The sequence below is a fragment of the Mesocricetus auratus genome, unplaced genomic scaffold (assembly GCF_017639785.1).
Source record: "Mesocricetus auratus isolate SY011 unplaced genomic scaffold, BCM_Maur_2.0 Super-Scaffold_100006, whole genome shotgun sequence".
NCBI lineage: Eukaryota > Metazoa > Chordata > Mammalia > Rodentia > Cricetidae > Mesocricetus > Mesocricetus auratus.
This window is the reverse complement of record NW_024429190.1, coordinates 68010504-68016720: the sequence shown is the minus strand read 5'-3', so window position 1 is coordinate 68016720 and position 6217 is coordinate 68010504.

Below are 6217 nucleotides of genomic sequence, written 5' to 3'. Positions count from 1 at the left end.
TTTGTTGGGAAACATAAGGGTTAAACAAAGTTGAAAGCAAGAATGATGAAACTTTTCTAATAAGTTTCAGGTGACTCATAGATTCAAAGACTGTTGGAGGCTAAGCAATACCAAAGAGGATGGTGACATAGAGTGTCCCCAAAGCAGTGCTAGGAGCTTGGTGTTTGCTTGAATTTTACCATAAAACTAACTAAACATTTTAGAAATAAGTTGTATTATAACTCTGGTGATTTGAATGTTGTTGGCCCCCATAAACTCATAGGGAGTGGCACTAGGTGTGGCCTCTCTGGAGTAGGTGTGGTCTTGTTAAAGGAAGTGTGTCACTGAGGGTGGGTTTTGGGTCTCAGATGCTCAAGCCAGGTTCATTCTCTTCTTGTTGCCTACCGATGCAAATATAGAACTCTTAGCTTCTTCTCCACCACCTTGTCTGCCTGTGTCCCGGCATGCTTCCTACCAGGATAACAATGGACTGCACCTCTAATCTGTAAACCAGGCTCAATTAAGAGTTGTAAGAGTTGTCATGGTCATAGTGTCTCTCCACAGCAATAGAAACCCTAACTAAGATAGTAATTTTTATCAACACCTGAAACTGAAAAGAAATGCTAAAACACTTTCCAAACAAAGGAAATTAAAGACCCTTGACAACTGAAGGAAATTTGTGAGCTAGGATTTGAGTGCTTATTTATTGATAGTGCTGAAGATTGAACCAAAAGCCTCGCACATGCTAGACAAACACTCAACCACTGAGGTATATACCCCATAAAAGACTGAATTCTGGATTAAAAAAAGTAGTAAATAACATAAAGGACCCTTTTAAGACAAATGTTTTTTTAATAATAATTTTTTATTTAACTTTTTACACATGTTTCTCCCAGTTCCCTCTCCCCCCCCCCTCCTCCCCCAGGCTCCCAAATCCCCAACCCCCACTCCATCCCCCCCTCGGCTCCCCAGGGAGTATAAGGCCTTCCATGAGGGATTTTCAGAGTCTGTCATATTATCCCAGGCAGGGCCTAGGTCCTCCCTCATGTATCCAGGCTAAGAGAGCATCCCTCCATGTGGAATGGGCTCCCAGAGTCTATTTGTATGTCAGAAATAAATACAGATCTACTCTCCAAGGTCCCATAGATTGCCGAGGCCTCCTGTCTGACACCCAGAAAACTGATAATGTTTTAATGTGGAGTAAACATCTGATTTTGATTTTGACTGTGCCTATATAACAGAATGTCCTCATTTTTAAGCAATAAACACCAAGGGCTGGAGAAAAAGATCAGCAGTTAGGAGCTCTGGCTGCATGTCCAAAGGACCCAGGTTTAATTCTTAGCATCCACATGGTGGCTAACAACTTTCAGTAGCTCTAATTCCAAGAATCTGATGCCTTCTTCTGGCCTCAGTGTTTACCGGGCATGTGTGTGGTCCACAGGCATATAAATAGGTAAAACACTCATACATTTAAAAATAAAACAAAAGAATTGAGTGAAACAGACATTGAATTACTCATAGATAGGGCTACACAATATCTAAAAATTGTCTCCAGCTCTTTGTTGAGAAAGAATAGGAAATAATGAAGAGTGAGACTTACAGAAGAAACTCTAGAATAAATTGATTTCATGTCTTCTATTGGTATGGACATGATGTTTTTTTTTATTTCTGTCATTCTGAATTTAAAAGAATTACTGAGAATTATATCAAAAACAAAATTTTACATTTTTCTAGCCCTGGCCTACTTATTAATTCTGAGGAAATGATCAGAGTTTTTGCCATGAGAGAATCCATCAAAACTTCCACACAATTGTGGAAAACTGGAAACAATTTATCCATCCAGCATGGAGTTGTTTGAATAGTGAAGTGTCACTAAAATGCTATTAAATTATCTCTAATATTATGTTGAATAGTGTTGTTGTTGTGTGCTGTATTAGCTTTTTGTCAAGTAAAAGACTTCAAAAAAGTTCAGTTTTCCCTTCAGTATTTAATTTCCAGCATCAGTGTCTCCCACATTATTTCAGGCCCCAAATCCTGGGAGACTGGACCCATATATTATTTCTGCTATTGTCATTGCTTGGTATTTTATTAACCTAGGTTGGTACTAGTAAGGCAAGGTTATTATCATGTTGGCCATAAAGGGTAGATTCTTCTACTATGTGTCATAAAGTGCCAAGTAGTCAGAAAAAAACCCACACATTTAACTATAAAGTAATAGGGACTAGGTCCCAAACTATATTACAGGGTGTAGAACTCTTCATTGGCAGGTATAGACCTGTCAGGGAGTTGTAAAGAACACAAATTTAAATAGCAGAAAATATTGTAGAGTGGCACTTTGTTGATCAATCTTGTCTCAATAACAAAAACCAGCTAAGATCTGTGTCTATTAAACCAAATTATCCTCCTTGTGGTTCTGTTGTGTGGCACTATCAATAAGCCCAAAGCAACCATAAACTCAGCAGGGGACTGAAGTTTCAATGTAGCTCCTGTGGGTTCTTCAGGTCAGCTTTCTGTTCCACTGCCCAACCCATGTATACAGAGGCCCTGCCCACTGATAAGGGGCTTATTTGTATTCCCATAGCCAGATTCTCCCACTGTAATCTAGATGGCATCTTATGTACGCACATGACTCACATGCATCAGTTCCTTTCCTGAAACCAAGGGAGAGAGCCAGCTCTCAGTTATCTGTGACATGAGTGTCAGAGACAAGTAGAAGGGTTTCCCCACAATTTCAATCAATAATTTTCATCTCTGATGCTGTCTTTCTCTTTCTTTCTTTCTTTCTTTCTTTCTTTCTTTCTTTCTTTCTTTCTTTCTTTCTTTCTTTCTTTCTGTCTTTCCTTCCTTCCTTCTTTCTTCCTTCCTTCCTTCCTTCCATTCTTTCTTTCTTTTTTATTTATTTTTTATTCAGGGTTTCCAGGCAGTCCTGGCTTTGTGAACCAAGGTGTCTTCAAACTCACAGACATCTGTCTGCCTATACTTCCCGAGACCTGGGGTCCAAGGTATATACCACTACACCTGGCTTCTGATATCAACTTTTCTTGACTATCAATTTTAATGAGCACAGAAAAAGCCAGAGAAAAGAATAGGGCCTGGTTAATACATGGGATAACCTACAATGGAACTGCTAAGAGCCACTTGTTCTTCTCTGTGGGTCTGCATAAGGAATACACACACACACACACACACACACTCACACTCACACTCACACACACTCACCTGCACACTCTCACACACTCACACACACTCATACACACACACACACACACACACACGACCATCGGGAAGTCCTACTGATTTAAAGTAGTCACTGTCTACATCTCAAACGTAATATTTTTCATTACCTCCATTATTGCTCATTCTCACTGTCTTTCTGCTATCCTTATTACAAGTTAAGGTGCAACTCACTTATCAGGTTTGAGTCTTACTCTACTTGGTCTGTTTTCCACAAAGCAAATAGATAGGTTTTTTTTTGGAGTATAAATTATATCACTACCCTGCCTATAGTCCTTTGATGACTTCAAAATGCATTTTTAATAAAAGACAAAGTATGCTTCCAAGTTTGTATCCCCTAAATTTTCTACTTGCCTGTGCCTTTGAGTCTTGTGCTACTGTTTCTAGAGCATTCTGTGACCTACAAGTGATCTCATTATCCTTGAATATTAGAGCTCTTACTGTTTCAGTACAAGCAGTAGGTTCTGTAAATTGGCTCTATGAGTTGGTTTGTTCACCACATCTGTCTCTTCTTTGTGTCTGTGCTCATGTGTTTTCTCTACTAGAGGTGCTTCTCTGACCAGCTGAGATAAAAGAGTCTCAAGTCACAGCATTACCTTATCAACACTATCCAGGAAAACCTGGGTGAGTTACCCACTTCCTCATTTGAAAATAAATATACCTTATGCAAATATAAAATTCAAGTTTAGCTGTTATTGCTTATCACTAAGGTGATATATAGATAGATAGATAGATAGATAGATAGATAGATAGATAGATTTGAGGCTTAAAAATAGTATTTGAAGGCTTGAATAAAATGATGAACATTTGTTTCTTTTATTTTCAGGGTCTCCTTTTCCATTTTTTTCTTTCCTCTTTTTATTGAAACAGGGATTCTATGTCCTGGAACTAGCTCTATAAACCAGATTGGCCTCTAACTCACAAAGATATGCCTCCCTCTGCTTCCAGAATGCTGGAATTAAAGCATGTCCATCACTAAAAAGCTCTTTACCTTATCAACTTCTTGACTTTTCTCTGGATTTCAATGTTTATTTGCTTATTTTGCTTTGTGATTTTACCCTTTTTCATTCCTGAAATGTGTCTCTCTGGATTCATCAGTAGTCACTGTGATGGGGTTCCTACCAGGTAGTTTTATCCCACACTCTAGTCCTGTGATGGAGTAAAACAGACTCTTCTTTGGGAAGGAGGTCTTTGGGACACTGGATGACTTCATAACTTTACAAATCACAACCTTTTGGGAGACTATATCCCCTTTCTGTTTAGTTTTGTTCTGGTTCTGGCCATTGAACCCAAAGCTGCGCGAGTGCTACCACCCTGGTCCCATTGTCTTGTAGGTAGTAATTACTCATCTCTGTCTGTCATCTCAATGTGTGCATGTAAACGAAGAGTTAGTACATGTAAAAGGGGCTTGTAAAATCATAAGACAATATGTAATTTTGAGATTCTGTCAATATAGAAACTGCGCTATGTGTCCTGTTAATTTAGATTCAATATACTCAAATTAAATTAATTTCCTTATTTTTTTAAGCTGAATTTTCCTCAACTCTCTTTTCTTGCTTTCATATCAAACCATTTTAACTCTAGATTTTCCTTTTGTGCTATGTATAAAAATCCCCTCTATTCTTTAGTCCCTCAGTCAGTACCTGCCTAAGTTTTGCCCAGTTTACCTCTGGTATGTTATAAAACTCCATTGTCATGCCTCTCTGTCTTTCCCTTGGATAATCTTCTCAAAGTACTACTTTCAATCTTCTCCAAACAGGATTATGTTAGATATTTACAAGGTGTCACTACTTGCCACAGATTGATTCAATGGCTCAATTTATCATCTTACAATTCTGCATCTCAGAAATGTCATATGGGCCCTTTGAGTTAAAGGTACTTGCAGTAAATTAAAAGAAAAACAGCAAGGTCTCACATGGGCCCCACCCTCCAGAGAGGGAGAATCTGCTTCCTTGCCTTTTTGAACTTGTATTGGTCTCCAATATTTCTTGGCCTGTGTTACCCTCTTTCCCCAGAATTGAGGGTCAGTCTCTCACATCCTACCTCTCTGACCACAACTAGAATGGCCCCTCAACCTCAGATGATTGGGTCATACCTAATTAGCTAATCCAGAATGATGTACATGTGTGTTTTATGTGTGTGTGTGTGTGTGTGTGTGTGTGTTCCCATGTGTGGTTACATGCATATTAGTGTACTTTTGTATATAGAAGCCAGAGGTCAATGTCAGGCATCTGCCTCTACTGCATTCCACCTTATTTTTGAGCAGGATCTCACAGTACACTGGAGACCACCAATTCATCAAGACAAGCTGAGAGGGATCCCACTGTCTCTACCTCCCCAGCACCAGAATTGTGGGATGGCACTGGGAGTCGGAACCCAGGTCCTCAAGTTTGCTTGGGAAGCACTTCATTAACTGAGCTAACTCCTCAGCACCCTAATCCAGACTTCTACAAACCTTACGCTCATATGTAAATGTATACTAGATGTTTGTTGTTTGCTTGTTTAGTATTTATCCATTCTTCTCCAAAAATTGCACTATACTTTTGTTTTATAGTAGATAAAGAGCTGTTTCTTTTCTCAAGTAAAATGCCTTTCCCTGACAAAAGGGTGAAACTGTATTCTAAGTGAGGCAATGATGACTGTCTTCCTAGATCCCAAGTACTACAAGCATATGATTGGAGTTTATACTTTGCATTATGTCATTAGAACTACGCTTTTCTTCTACTCTTTGAATTTGTTTCAGATTCTATCCATTCAATAGACTTCTTTATACAGATATCTTCTTGGTTAAGTCAGATTGTAATCTTACAAATTAAGACACTGAAACTCCCAAAGCCTATAGTACCCCTATAACTCTGAATTCATTTTCCAAGCATGTTTTATATGTTTGTAATTACTTGCTATTAAAATTAATAGATATGAAGAGGCTTTCAATGAACACTGGTTGACTTATTCACATAACACTTGATTTTTAATGCCTTTTATTTGTTCTTCAAGTCTTTCA